The 13330-nt window shown below is 40.9% G+C and overlaps 1 protein-coding gene across 6 annotated transcripts in view; it reads left to right on the top strand.

The window, feature by feature from the left end:
* Positions 1–13330, top strand: part of NCALD (neurocalcin delta) — a 371302-nt gene that overhangs the window by 109347 nt on the left and 248625 nt on the right. For all 6 annotated transcript variants that reach the window (XM_073893058.1, XM_073893059.1, XM_073893055.1 and 3 more), the window contains exon 2: positions 3299–3351. The gene's annotated coding sequence lies outside the window, so the exon portion shown is untranslated. The remainder of the gene's footprint in view (positions 1–3298; positions 3352–13330) is intronic.

Below are 13330 nucleotides of genomic sequence, written 5' to 3'. Positions count from 1 at the left end.
AACTTAATTCTGTACCAAAATGGTCATAGAATATTGGAATTTTATGGGAACTCAGAGATGATGTGTGCTGGGTCTTCTCTGTCTTCCCAGATCTAGTCTTCCCCCTACTCCACATTGTTCTGAGCCCTGGGACACTGATCTCCAAGGATCACATCTGTGCGCTTACCTGCCCTCTGGCTTCTCCTTGGATTTGGCCATTAGGAGGTACCCACTTCACCATCCTTTGACAGTTTTCCTTAACCCTGTCCATGACTTGTAAATAATCCCTTTCATTAAAACTCCCATTTGAGTGTGTAATCTCTGGGACCCTAAATATGACTGTTTTACAGATGAAGAAACTGGCGTACAGAGCGGCCCACTGGCTTCTCCGGTGGTATCTCTTTTCTGCTCCTTTTCCCTGCCATGGTTGAATATTTGTAAATCGAGACCCCAGGACCCTGGAATGCTGGCCTGGGGATGAGGGAGCTGTAGTCTGCTCTGCTCTAATGTGATGGCACATTTCTAAGAATTGTCCTTTTACTTAAAGATGGTATTTTACATGATATATACATATGATGGAATAGTATTCAGCCTTTAAAAAGAAGGAAATCCTGTCATTTGCAACAACATGGATGAACCAGCCAGTCCTTCATAATTCCACTTATAAGAAGTGTCTAAAGTATTCACACTCATAGAGCAGAAGGTAGAGTGATGGCTGCCAGCGGCTCAGGGGGGTGGAAAAGGAAAGTTGCTGTTCAATGGATATAAGTTTCATTTATACAAGATGGACAAGTTCTAAAGATCTCCTATACCACACTGTGCCTATAGTTCACAAAACTGTATTATACAGCAAAAGTTTGTTAAGTGGGTAGATTTCTCTCTTATTTTTTTAAATTTTTTTATTGTTATGTTAATCACCATACATTACATCATTAGTTTTTGATGTAGTGTTCCATGATTCATTGTTTGCGTATAACACCCAGTGCTCCACGCAGAACGTGCCCTCTTTAATACCCATCACCAGGCTAACCCACCCCCCACCCCCCTCCCCTCTAGAACCCTCAGTTTGTTTTTCAGAGTCCATCGTCTCTCATGGTTCATCTCCCCCTCCGACTTACTCCCCTTCATTCTTCCCCTCCTGCTATCTTCTTCTTTTTCTTTTTTAACATATGTTGCATTATTTGTTTCAGAAGTACAGATCTGTGATTCAACAGTCTTGCACACTTCACAGCGCTCACCATAGCACATACCCTACCTAATGTCTATCACCCAGCCACCCCATCCCTCCTACCCCCCACCACTCCAGCAACCCTCAGTTCTCTCTTATTTTTTTAATCATACACACAGAATAAGAAGCAAAAAAAAAAAAAAAAAGAGGTATTTTAATAGGTTAAAAAGTCACTGGGGAAAGGACACACCTCGGGGAGGACTCTGTCCATGAGGGGGTGGCTGGGCTAGTGGAAAGTCAGGAAATGCCTTCTTAGTCCATTGGGGAAGCACCTGTGTCAGGGCCTGGCTGGAGGAGGGGGGCTAAATTTAATCCCCGCTGTCAGCCCAGAGCCTTGAGCACTCATCTCCCTACTTCAATGTGTGTGACTGGTCAACATTTCTGGTCATGCTTTTGACCGTGTGTGTGTGTGTGTGTGTGTGTGTGTTTGAGTGTATAAAAGAGAGAGAGAGAGAATGAATTTGCATTTTTCCTTTTATGAACTTTCCTAAGTTCTCTGAGGTCTTTTTTTAACCTCTCATATTTCACTGATTCTAAGACAAGTTTTATTTTTCTCACATTTTGAAACTGGTACCAGAATGTGCCCACAACCAAAAGCATCTTTTGTTGCAGTTGGTCAGGTGGTAGTTGTGCTGTAATTGCATCGCTTGGGCGTGTGTGAACTTGGTAGTTCTGGTAGCCTGACAAGACAACTGAAACCCCTATTGTTTCAGTCAGTGATCCATTTGATGACCATCTGAGAAAGGAATGCAAGTCCTCAGTGTTGACTGAAATCTTCTGGCATCTATTAGTAAGATTTTCTTGCCAACACTTGTGGATAAGTATCAGAAGCTTAGAAGAAAATCCTGAATATAATACTTGAGCACTTTTTTAGGAAATGCTGCATTACTAAAGCTCTTTGTGGCAGAGAGGACAATATTGTGGGGGAAGACACACTCCCTGAATATCGTGTCAAATGTGATTCATAGAGTGGCTTCTGAATGCGAATACCTAAACCAAAGTAAATTTGCACACCTAACCAATTCATTCCACTTTTCATGTTTTCCTTTTTTATGGATATGATAAAACCCAGGCCTTACATAAGTCCAGTAGAGCTCTTTCAGTAAGTATGAAATAAAAGTTCTAAATCATAGTGTATCACAGTTTAATGTGCAGCTGGTTTTTTCTTCCTTGTTGTCATATAAAACAGCATTGTCTCTTACCATCAGTGAATCTTAACCATCAATGATATGTGGTAGGAAAGTAGGAAGTCTATTAAATTAGCAGCATGAATCAAAAGATGAGCTAGAAAGCTAGGGGTGAGGAATGAGTTTAGAAATTCTTTTACTGTATAGATATTTATTAAGTTTTACTGTGAGACCAGGGGCTGGACGAGGCATAAGGTTATAGCTGTGAACAAAACAGCCGTGATCCCTGGGCTCACAGGGAAGACAAGATCTACTGAATTAGTAGTTGCATGCATGATATTATAGAAAAGTGCGGGCTTCTTTGGAATTGTAAATAGGGGAACTTAAGATGGTGAAGGGGAGCAGATGGCTGACTGAGGAAGTGACACTTGAGTGTAGAATGGAAGGACAAGTAGGAGTTAGTCAGGTAGAGGTGAGTGGGGAAGGGGGAGGGGTAATCCTGGCAGAGGGAGAGAGCAGTGTGTATGAAAGCAGGGAAGTGGCAAAGAAGGAGAAGCTGAAGGAAGTGCGGTGTAGCTGGAGAACGGACGGTGGTACAGAGATGAGAAACAAAGCTAGAGAAGTAGGTGGGCCTCAGATGATGGAGGGCTTTATAGGACATGACGAGGAGGTTGCCCAAAAGTAAGAGGAAGCTGTGGAAGGGGTTTCAGGAGGGGTGTAGTATGTCGTGCTCAAATTTTAGAATTGTCGTTCTGGCTGCTGTGCAAAAATGGAATGCCGTAGGTCAAGGGCAGTAGCCGTCCTCACTTGATTCGAGGGAAGGAAGTTGGAATGGGCAGAAGTTATCAAATGATGCAGGGGAATTCTGGAGCAAGCGATAGTTCCCATCACTGGTTGCACTCCTCAGATATTCTATCCTTAGTTCCTGATAACCTAAGACAATAACTTTCTTTGTTTTCAACAGAGTGACTTCTTCTGACTTGAGCCTACAGCGTGCTTTGAGAAATCTGCCACCAGGTAAATACAGAACAAGAGTTTTCAGGTTGATAAGCCACACTTCTCTCGCAAGACTCCCCAAGACCTAAATTCAACATCTTATTTAATCCTTGCAATAACCCTATGAGTCAGGTGTTGCCTTATTTCGATCTTGTACATGAGGAAATTGAGGAACAGAGAGGTTAGGCAACTTGGTCAACATGCACAAAGATGTTTATCGCCGCATAAATTATAATAGCCCAATGAAACAAAGAGGAGAGACTCTAAACATCCAAGAGTAGTTAAATTGTATCAAATCAATTATGGTACATCATTTGATGGAGGTACTTTACCAATATTCTTTATCAGATTAAGAAGTTTCTTTCCTACTCATAGTTTGTTAAAAGTAAATTAGTTAGTTCACCTGTACATTGAATTTTATTGAATGATTTGCTAATCTACTGAGGTGATCAAGTGACTTTTATCCTTTAATAAAAATTTTGTTCATGGTGATTTACATTAATTGATTTTTTAATGTTAAGCTACCTTGCATTGCTAAGATAAAAACCAGCTTGGTCATGATACATTTTTGTACTCAGTGAGATGTAGTTTGTTGTACTCAGTGAGATGTAGTTTGTTAAATTATAGTCCTGAGATTGGCTAAAATTTTCCTGCCTAGTATTTTCGCTGTCAGGAATGGTTTTCAAAATATTAGAATTACTGGCTACTTGAATGTGTGATGAAATTTGACACTAGAACAGTTTGGGTGTGGAATTTTTTTGAGGGAAGAATTTTCATCTACTGTTTTAATTTCTCATTTATTTAGATTTTCTATTTCTTCTTGAGTCAGTTTTGGTAAGTTTTGGTTTTGGCTACATACACACATTTCTGTTGGCTTTGTATGCAAGAGGGGAATTTCTGGGTCTTGGTGTAGGAATATGTTCAGCTTTAGCAGACTCTATGAAAGAATTTTTCAAAATGGTTGCATTGATTTAAAAATTTTCATCTCAATCAGGAATATGTGATGGTTCTGATTTTTCATATTTTTCCAATACAAGGTATTTTCTGTTTTTGTTAGTTTGACTGGTTGTTTTTTTATTTAAGCTCTACTGGTGGGTGTGTAGTATCATATTGTAGTTTTAATTTGCATTTCCCTATAGACCAGTGAAGTTAAGTACATTTTCATATGTTAATTGACTGTTCATATATCTTGTTTTATGAAAGTCCTTCTCAAATATTAAAAAAATTGTGATTATTCATGTTTTTTGAAAAAAAATTGAGTTGTCTTATTGATTTATAGACATTTTTAATAATATGTATTCTGGATTTGAGCTTTTGCTGGGATATATGAGTTGTAAATATCTTCTCTTTTTCCTGTGGTTTACCTTTCACTCTCTTTTTAATGAACAGAAATTCCTTTAAAATGGTACAAATTATTTGGTTTTTTGTTTGTTTGTTTTTTCCTTTGTGGTTGGCACTATTGTGTCCTATTTAAGAAATCTTGGCCTTATTTCAAGATCAGAAAGATGTTTTCTTTTTCCTTCTGAAAGCTATATTATTCTTTTACATTTTGATCTATAGTACATCTGCAGTTGATTTTATTGTGTATGATGTGAAAGAGAGGGTCAAGATTAACTTTTCCTATGTGGATACACACTTGACCAAGCACCATCCTTTGGCCATAGTACTATTTATCTATTTATTTATTTTGGTTAGGCTTCCTGAGGAATAATCAACACAGTAAAATTCTCTCTCTTGAAATTTATGGTTTGATAAGTTTCAACAAATGTATACAATCATGTAACCACCACCACAGTCATAATGCTATAGCCAACAACTGAAAGAGTGTTCCTTCGTAGTAGATCTACTTTCCCTACCTGCAGCCCTTGACAACTACTGATCTGATTTCTGTCCCAGAATTTTTCTTTATTCATAATATGTAAATGAAGTTGTAGAGTATGTAGATTTTCATTTCAGACTTCTTTCACTTAGCATAAAGTTTTTGAAATTTATGCGTGTTTTTGCCTGTATCAGTAGTTTGTTCCTTTTTATTGCTGAGAGGAATTCCACTGTGTGGATGTACCACGATGTGTTTATCCATTCACCAGTTGATGAACATTTGGGTTATTTATAGTTTTTGGCTATATGAATAAAGCTACTGTAATCATTAGTTAATGGGTCTTTGATAGATTTATGTTCTCATTTTTCTTGGTTAAGTTACTAGCAGTCAGATTATTAGATCACGTGGTAAATATAGCAACTGTATGTTTAATATTATTTGAGAAAAATCCCTCTGGCTGTTTCAAAAGTGACTTGTTTCATTTTGCATTCCAGTCAGCAATATGTGAAAGTTTTACTAGCTCCACAGCCTCCCAGCACTTGGTATTAATAGGCTTTGTAATTTTAGCAATTTGAGTTGGTATACAGTGGTACCTCATTGTAGCTTTCATTCTCATTTCCCTAGTGATTAATAATGTTGAACACCTTTTCATGTGCTTCTTTTTTTTTTTAAAGATTTATTTATTTATTTATTTATTTGAGAGAGAGAATGAGATAGAGAGAACATGAGAGGGGGGAGGGTTGGCGGGAGAAGCAGACTCCCCGCTGAGCAGGGAGCCCGATGTGGGACTCGATCCCAGGACTCCAGGATCATGACCTGAGCCGAAGGCAGTCGCTTAACCAACTGAGCCACCCAGGCGCACTTTTCATGTGCTTCTTTACCGTCTGTATATCTTCTATGGTGAAGTGTCTGTTCAAATTGTTCACCTATTTTTAAACTTACGTTACCTATCTTTCTGTTACTGATCTATAATTGAATATATTGCGGATGCAAGCCCTTTATCAAATATGTGCTTGCAAATATCTTTTCCCAGTCTGTGACTTGTTTTTTTCATATTCTTGAAAGTGTTATTAAAAGGGCAGAACTTTTTAATTTTCATGAAATTCAACTTACCAATTTTTTTCTTTTATGGGTATAAGTTTTTTGTCCTAAGAAATCCTTCTTAAAACCAAGAATACAAATATGTTCTTTTTTTTTTGTAGAAATTATATAGTTTTAAATTTTATATTTAGTTATATGATACATTTTGAGGTAATTTTTGTATCTGGTATGAGGTAAAGGTCATGGTTCACATTTTTATATGGACGTCTAGATTTTCCAGTACTGTGTGTTAAAAAAGCTATTCCTTTGTCCTCTTTAATTACCTTAGCACTTTTTTCTTTCTCCTCCTCCTCTGGTGCTCTAATTACATGCCTATCAGACTTTTTGATATTGTTCTATAGCTCTTGGATACTTAAAAAAAAATTCTCCTTTCTCTTTGGATAATTTCTATTGATCAATCTTAAAGTTTACCGATTCTTTCAATGTGTCCTGTCTCCTCATCAGCCTAGCAAAGGAAACCTTTACTTTTGATATGCATTTTTTATTTGTAGAATTTCTCTTTGTTTCCTATAGTTTCCACGTCTCTACTGATTTTCTCCATCTTTCCTTGCATTTTATTCTTCTTTTCCATGAGCACCTTTTACATATTAATCATAGCTATTTTAAAATTTCAGTCTGAGTGTTCCAAAATCTGAGTCATCTCTGTCTAGTTGCTCTATCTTGACAATGGGTTGTTTTTCCTTAGTTTTAAAAACATGTCATAATTTTGGTTGAATGTTGAACATTGTTTATAGAAAAGTAGTAAATAATAAAGTAAATAATATTGCTACCCAGAAATGGTACACTTCTTCTTTAGTAAGGTGATTGATGTGAGGGTTTGTGTTAATCTTGTTAGCAGATGACAAGATCAGTGGTTAGTAGGGAGGGGTTGGGCTCCTGGTTGCTGGAGTTATCTTCAGCCCACCAGACTCCAGCATTCTCCCGTGGTGGCCTATAGTTACCTTACGCTTAGTGTGGCTGGTGTGCCAGAGGGTTTTTCTCACTGTCCAAAATCCATCCTCAGCTTTCAGTAGACCCACCACACCTGCTCCACTGAAGGGATCTCTCTCCATGTTGGTGCTCATCTAGAAGTAGACTGTTCTTGCCCTGTGCTCAGTGTAATGCAGTGGCTGTGGTGGAGGGGTTGTCCGTTTTCCTGGTCCAGCCTCAGTCTTGGGCAGGCCTTGTGTGTCTGTACTTCAGGACCTGGTCGTTGTCCCTGTTCCTGCTCCTCTTCATGGCAGTCAACCTCTGCCTCGTGTCTGTGGGTGTCTTGGGGAGAGAGGGCTTCCTGCCCCTCCCTGAGTGATAGCAGACCTCTTTGTGTCAGTACCAGACTCTAGGTCTGAGAGTTTTTTTGTCTTTCCATCAGGGCAGATAGCTTTTGCTTCTGCCCTTCTCAAGAATCAGTGGATCTTTGCTTGGATCTTGGGAGTGGGAAGGTTTTCTGCTCCTCTCCCAGTGGTTTAAAGCTCTTGCTTAATGTGGAATAAAGTTGTGGGAAATGGACAGGTTTCTTGCCTGTGCCCTTCTAAAGGATCACTCTTCAGTCTCTGACCCTGCCCTTAATCTTTCTCAGGAGTAGCGCCAGAAACCTATGGGAGAAGAAGCTTGAGAAAGGCTCCCAGGGATTCCATACTGTCATGCTCGCACACACTAGCCCCTTAGGATTCATTAACATTTTGGCTGTTTTCTTCTTCCCTGCTTTTATGATGGCCACTCCCTCCTACTGCACTCTGTCAAAGGTGACAGTCTGTGTGTCCCGTCTGTCCTTGGAGATCCATGCCATTCTCTAAATTAGTTCACCTGGCTGTCTTGTAACCTTAGCTCTCTGACTGGCTCAATACAAGTTACGCTTCTGTTGATTATACAGCTTTTTCTGTGGCTTTCTGTATCTTCAGTGGATGCAAAAAGATGTTGCAGCTTTTTAAGCACCACTGGTCTTAAAGGAAAATTTGGGTAAATGAAAATGCCAGTCAGAAATGGATGAAAGCCGAATCAAAAGAAGACCATAAAACCACAATCCAAAACTTAATGGGAAAACTGAGAGGCTTCAAGTGTTCTTCTTCTCTTGGGTTGGCATTCTTCTTTCTCAGGAAGTAACTGCCTGCAGTGGCAGGAATCACACAATAGAATAACTTGATTCTGAGGGCTGGGGTGAGGGAAGGAGGAGGATGGCCTCTCCCTGCCCTCCTGGTCTTCATGAGAAGGAGAGGAGAAAGGGAGGCCTGGAAAAGAAAACAAGAAAGAGACCGCAAGCAGGCCCTGTGGAGGTTTGTGGCTTCCAGAAAAGGGGTGTGAAGTGCAGTGTCCTGAAGAACGCCAGATGTCCACAGCACCTAGGAGTGCAGTATCATGCGTCGCCAGCATCCCAGGCACAGTCACATCAACTTGCAGCTTGGATGCTTAACCCTCTGCATCCTTGCTACTCCAGGGGTGGTCTGCGGACCAGTGGCAGCAGCAGCACCTGAGAGCTGGTTAGAAATGCAGGAGGCAAGTCCCATTTAGACCCGACGAATCAGAACCTGCATTTTAACAAGATCCAGAGGGATTCTTACGCACTTGGAGCTTTGAGAAGTGGTGCTTTACATAATCACTGTTTCTTTTCCCTTTTAGCCAACAGTGCTTTTAATAATGAGATTAAAATCCTTCAAAGTCAAAATATTATGAAGGTAATCCTACCTTAAGAATAAACCAGGACATAGTGCACATAATGAAGACATTTAAATGAATTTTCTAGTTAAATTACTGAATTTAATTGAACAATGATCACTGACATGCATACTTAAAGCTTCTTATTTTCAAATTCTTTCTTGAGTTTTGGTTCCTAGCACTCAAAAACCTTGCCCCTTTCTTGTAGCAGGGATTTTTCTGTTGTTTCTTCTTATAAACGTATTTCCTAGACCTAGAAGCTGGCCTCAGAGGGGCAGTTTGGCCTTCCTCTCCACCTTGGTTTCAGTTTAAGAAATAGGTTCCTGCATGAAGCTTCTGTTGATGCTTCAAAATCTGGCCCGAAGGGTTCCAGCAAGGACCCATCCCTCTGTGAAGGTCCTTGCCGAGAGCCCTCAGCTTTCGAATCTCCCCAACTTTGAGGACCCGGTGATGCAAGCGATGGGAATGTGCTGCCAGAATTCTCATTTTCTTTATTTTTCCTCAGCTTTCAATACAAGTTAATTTTACATGTATCCCAATTCCTAGGTTGTCTTCTTTCCTTGATACTGTAAAAAAGCCAGCCATGATCACTGGATCATCGTGGCTGCTTTCCTTTTGTCTTTCCTTGTCTCTGACATGAAGTCAGAGAGTTCTGGCAATATTATGACACTGTTTTAACATATCTTTTTCAGTGTGGGGCCATCTTGTGTGTGTTCTCAGCAGGTAGACAGAGAAGGGCACAAGGTCATGCCTTCTCGCTGAGCCAACCCAGACAAAGAGTTGTCTCAGTTGCTTGAGGCCACTGAATTCTGCTTTGATGTCAGTGGTCACCCTTAGCTTCAAGGGAGTCTGGGAAATGGATCTTTGAGTTGGGCATATTGCTGCTGGCTTTGTTATGGGTTTGCTATGGGTAGAGAACTAAATGCAGACTGCAGACAAGGAGCTAAACATTGGCTTAAATTCTGGTCAGGGTCAGCTATAATCAGGTCTATTACTTTTGCTGCTGAAGAATTTTCATTCATGGGAAAGAAAAATAAATACAGCTGAGGCCAGAAGTAGAAGGGAGGGTGTCTAGACCTCCGAGTCCTTTCCCTCACTCAGTCTCAGCCACTTGAGAAGTCACTCCCTTGAGGAGGAGGGAAGGGATGCAGCAAAGGGAAGCAATCACCTTCTAGTAGTTTCAAGAAGACAAAGCGTTTTGTTTTATGTGCCCAGGGAGAGGTGCTGGGGAGGGGAGCACGGTGCTCCTCCTAATAATTGTTATACACATATGTGTGTGTTTCACACGCACACAAACATACACACAATCTTCGTATATATTATTCTGTAGTGTGATGCGGTTTTATTATATTTGTTTCTTTATGTACTTTTCTCAACTCCTGCTGTTAATGACCCTGTAGTATAGACAGTCATCGGCTATGGGAGTTGAGAAAAGGGAGAGTTTGCGTGTACTGAAGTTGTGAATTCCTCGCAAAGGAGGTGCAGATGAATCGTGTATACACTGTCAAGAGTGGGTAGCGTTCTCCCAGGCAGAGAAGGGCGATTTGTGGCGAATGCAGCATGGGCTGTAGCCAGCAGACTTCCAAGCTACTTCGGAAGCACCCTGTAGGATTCTTCCTAGGATCCCCTCCATTGCCACACAGCAACCCACCAACCAACAAACAAGCTGTTGCTGCTCCCCTCACCCACTGGTATGTAGCAGGTTCTGGCCCCTCTTCGCAGCCTTGTCACCCTTGACTCTTGCTGTCATGCCAATTTGGAAACCCGCGACAAGCCCAGCTCCCTACACAAGGCTCAGCTCAGGCTTGTCAGCTGACAGCTAATTGTCGCTGCTGATTGCTTTGCTGACAGTGCTTTGTGGCTATTTTGGTTTTTCTTGAGCAGTCCTTAATTAGAGGAAATGACATCGTGGGCTGTCCAATCAGTCTCTTGTGGATATTATTACATTTGTGGGAGAATCAAGGCAACACTTGGGTTTCTTCTTGCCAAGCTGGTATGAGGGTCGTGGCCTGTTGTGCAGTTGGCTTGGCAAAGCAGTGACCCCCCCCCCCCCAGCTCTGAGACAGGTTTGCCACTGGTGTGAGGGAAGAACATTTTACATTTCCAGTGTGGGCTCGAAGTACGCAAGGCTCCTTGGGGTCCCCTGTTCATGCAGCAATGTCACGCTGAAACTTTATGCCTCATGGTGGCTGTTGCCTAGAGAGGATGCTGACTCTCTTCTCCCTGTGATGAGTTATTTCAGGATTCCTTTGATATTTACCTTTCTGGTTGATATGGAAAGATGCTTCCATTTTTCCCTGGAGAAATACAGATATGACCTGAAGATGGCTCCTATTTGGTGAAGTTTTAGAGGTGGTTTGTCATGTAGTATGAGAGAGAGATAGTAAGATCTTACTACGTTGCTTTAGTTAGCAAGAAGAATGAGCTTATGTTAGAAACTATTCTGAATTATAAAATAAGTTTGAAGAGCTTTACAAGTCTTCACAGAATAACTGAAATCCACAGAATGACTTTTACCAGCTGTTTTTAAGTATGACTACCTTCTAAAACTACTTTACTGAATGCTTTATTTTGGAATAGCTGTGTTTATTTTCATGTAAACCATGTGTGAAAGTTTAAAAAATCAGTTTATCTGTCTAATGAGTATGGACCTTTTTTTTTTTTTTTCCCCTAAGGCTTTTGGTTTTGGTATTAACTGCTTTGCAACAAGGATTAGTAAATCTGCTGGGGTGCCCTCAGGCTTACCAAAACAGCATGACACACAGTTCCTGCCCTCAAAGAACTTACCTTTTTTAATTGCGAAGCTAACATTCTCCAGTAGTCCTTTCTGCATGGCTTCCTCAAAGCATCTATGTGGTTACACGGTTTTTCTCCAGGAGTGTTGAGTGTTGGAGCAGAGAACACAGAATACAGAATGAATCCAGGGTTAAAAAGAGAAGAGGACAACGATACTGAGGGTTCTGTGGAGAGATCATAAGCATCTCAGATTGTGCCCAGAAGGAAGGGAGCCCAAGGGATGTGTGGGTAGGGAGGGGTGGGAAGGATCATGAAGATGGAGGAAGTGATTAACTGACATGGTGGGTGGGTGGACACCAAAGACGGGAGGACTCCATGAGGTCAACCAAGACATGGAGAGTGTTAAGGGCAGGAGAGATAGAGCAAAATGTTACCTGTTTCCTGCAAGTCTCTCTCATCTCTTCAATGAAAGGGTAAAAAGGGGCCAGGCCTGGTGTTTCTTTTGTGTGTCTCTTTTAGCTCTTGGTTCACTCTGATGCTCTAGCAGGTGCTTCCTAAATATTTCCCGAAGAAATTCAGCTCACTCATGGGTTTTGTGAAGATCAGTTGGGGTCAATGATCAAATTTCTTTCACACGTGTGGAAATGATTGATGTGCTCTTTGGTTCATGTCTCTGGTGAGCCCCAAAGTGATTCCTTGCATAATCTGATGGCGTGAGCATCCACACATGTGCTACAGTGAGGAGGAAGTCTCTGTCATCGGATATTTGTTCATTACTGTTGGGTGAAGGGAAAATGTTACTACTACCAGGGAGACAGTCTAGGTAGACGTCAGAGAGTCCCACATGCCAGATGTGATTTCGCCTTACCGGTGAAGCCAAAAATGCTGTTTCTTTATATAGGCCAATAGTTTTCATTTTCCTTTTTGTGATTTTTCCAGCTAAGTGCATTTGAAGCCCCACATGAACAACTTAAACTTCTTTCTGATCTTCTTACTGTTCCCCCACTCAACATCTAACTTCTACTTCAGTTTATATTTAGTTGAAGTCATCTTCATGAAAGACTTGCACAACTGAAGTTGCAGCAAAAACTAGGGAATACAATTTTCATTTGGAATAAAAGCTAAAACTTTACAAGATAATTCCTATGCACGCTTGTATATTTTGTAATGAACTTGCGGCTCCCTAGGTGCCACACCCACCGGGAGTTCTTTGCAATGGTGTCCTATAGTCACTGGGTTACCCTAGTGCTGGCCCAGTGCTGGGACACAGCAGAGGCTCACAACCGTATGTGCACCTGCGGCGATTGTGTCAGATGTCCAGCTCAAACACACCAGCAGTGTCTCTAATGCAGATTTTCTTAGGTAGCATTGTAAGGTTCCTTAACCTGTACCCCAGACACCACAGACTTGATCAGAATCATGCAGTTACCATGGTATCCAGAGAGCCCTTAGAAGCTCATCGACTTCTCCAGGCAGAGAAAAAGATGGTAAACTGCTCCAATAGAACATTTTCTACCTTAGAAGCCGAGAATAGACACTATATTTATCTGAAACAGCAAATCTGATTTTCAAAACTTCTTTCAAGCATAATCTGTTATAAGATATCTGCTGAAAACTGCTCACAGGTTTATATGTGCTAGCACTGACTTTAGCACATTTTCTTTCATCGCTGATCTGGAAGCTTCTTTTTGAATAAAATAGAAATGTGAATGG

This window comes from Callorhinus ursinus, unplaced genomic scaffold (genome assembly GCF_003265705.2).
Source record: "Callorhinus ursinus isolate GAN/ISIS: 27379988/994484 unplaced genomic scaffold, GSC_fseal_2.0 scaffold5, whole genome shotgun sequence".
Classification (NCBI taxonomy): domain Eukaryota; kingdom Metazoa; phylum Chordata; class Mammalia; order Carnivora; family Otariidae; genus Callorhinus; species Callorhinus ursinus.
Note: the sequence above shows the minus strand (reverse complement) of the source record. Positions and strands in the feature narration are given on the sequence as shown.